The sequence below is a fragment of the Schistocerca nitens genome, chromosome 1 (assembly GCF_023898315.1).
Source record: "Schistocerca nitens isolate TAMUIC-IGC-003100 chromosome 1, iqSchNite1.1, whole genome shotgun sequence".
Classification (NCBI taxonomy): domain Eukaryota; kingdom Metazoa; phylum Arthropoda; class Insecta; order Orthoptera; family Acrididae; genus Schistocerca; species Schistocerca nitens.
Window position 1 is genome coordinate 872,238,830 of NC_064614.1, and position 2,260 is coordinate 872,241,089.

Consider the following 2,260-nt stretch of genomic DNA (forward strand, 5'->3'; position numbering starts at 1 on the left):
GGACGGACCATCCGAATCACCCATCGCGTTTTCAGTCACTGTGTCGTAACTGTCCCGGCACCTCCGTCGGGGCGTGCCCTTCCGAGGCAAGAGGCAGTAGTACAGCGTCATCCTCGACGCCATCAGTCCAGGGGCTCGTAAGTAGAGATGCGATGCCCCACAAAAGGCCGCCCCCCTGTGCACGTAGGTTGAGTTGGCGTATCCGGAGGGGTGTCACCCAGGACGCTTGCAAAAGGGATTGGCGCCTCCCGTCACACGCCGGCCGGAGTGGCCGGTCGGTTCTAGGCGCTACAGTCTGGAGCCGCGCGACCGCTACGGTCGCTGGTTCAAATCCTGCCTCGGGCATGGATGTGTGTGATGTCCTTAGGTTAGTTAGGTTTAAGTAGTTCTAAGTTCTAGGGGACTTATGACCTCAGCAGTTGAGTCCCATAGTGCTCAGAGCCATTTGAACCATTTGAACCAAGCCTCCCGTCACTACGATGTGAAGCAGTCATCGGGTGAGGTGGCGGAACATTACTGTCCAATATCTGCGTGTCAGAGAACTTAGCGTCATCGGACATGCTGTCTTCATCTTGCGGCCCCATTCTTTCACCATAATCATGCGAGGTACAACGCTGCCGCTTGCTGCGCTTCCGTGAGGCCTTTTGTTTACGTACATGCTTTTAGAATGGGAGCCAATGTCCATCCCTTCCTTGCGAGACAAATTGCTCAAATTGCTCTGAGCACTATGTGACTTATCATCTGGGGTTATCAGTCCCCTAGAACTTAGATCTAATTAAACCTGACTAACCTAAGGATATCACATACATCCATGCCCGAGGCAGGATTCGAACCTGCGACCGTAGCGGTCGCGCGGTTCCAGACTGAAGGGCCACTTTTGGCTGGCAAATCAGTACAATGCCAGGCGTCAGATCCACCTGCGTGTCGTGGTCAGCGGTACTAGGCAGACGGGTGTCTCCTCCCGACAGCGCCTCTGGTTTCAGTGAGTGAAAAGTGTTGGATTAGTCTCCTCGACGGTAGTCATCACCTGTGTCTGGTAGCGTGCGTTGTGCGGAAGATCAGCAGGTGGTGCGGTGACCGCGGCTTAGGCGACGGGAAGAACTGCGGACGGCGCAGTGGAGGCGGCATCGTTCAGTGAGGTCTAGAGAATCCGCGACTGGATATAGTTTTGGGAAACATGCCCTCCCTCGCCGCAGCGCACACATAATAATGGCCCAGCATCTTCCTATAGCCAAGTAAAACGACACATCCTTCACCAATACAGTTTTCACTTGACATAAGGCTTTGAGTACAGTCTAGTTCTACATCATCTATGTGTCCCATGGGCGCTTACACTTGAGGTTTCACACATGGGTGCTCACAATTTGGGTAGACAGTTATTTGGTAAGCATCTTGACTTATACAATGTTCCCAGTGATGGAAAAATGAATGCCAGTGACATGCTGCGGATCCAGGTGAAGGTCATTGAACCGTGGTTTTACTTTAAAAATCTTTTCTTAATGAATTTACTTAATTTACTACCGATTCACCAAGACCATTAACACATTTAACCACACTATGTGAACGTGGAAGTAATTGTCAGTGGGTAACAGATGAAAATAAACAAATTTTTTTTAATAAATTGAAATTTTATTCCTAAAAGCTCTTTTCCTTTGAAACCGATTTAAATTTATAATCAGAAAGCGCCCTGTAAATATCAAGTTACAATTTATTCAGAGGCTGAATTTTTTTTTTTTTTTTTTTTTTTTTTTTTTTTTTTTTTTTTTTTTTTTTTTTTTTTTTTACTGTATGTGCTTGCGGGCTGAGAACCTTGCCGCTCCCTTTTAACACGGCCATAGTCACGGCCGCTCACAGCAACCTCTGAAAGACTACACTGGTGCAAATCTGCAACACACCAGATTAATTTAAACTAAAAATTTTAACAACTCTCACAAACACATAAACTATGCACCCCGTAGGAGGGATGGAAATGGTACAAAACACTCACATTAAAAATATTACTTGCCACCGAAAGTGCAACTTGTTTTTAAGAGAAATCTCTTACGGTGGAAAGGTGGCAACTTTGTATACTAAAATGACCATTTAAATAAAAACCCATGAAATGCAGTCTTACATAAAATGTAGAAATATGCTCTACATTACACATATACCGCCTATCAAGATAATAGGCAAGATAAAAACGTATTCAAGGAATTCGGCCTTTACATCTTAAGCAATAAATTCGTTAACACCGAATCCGACAAAGATGACAGAGGCAACT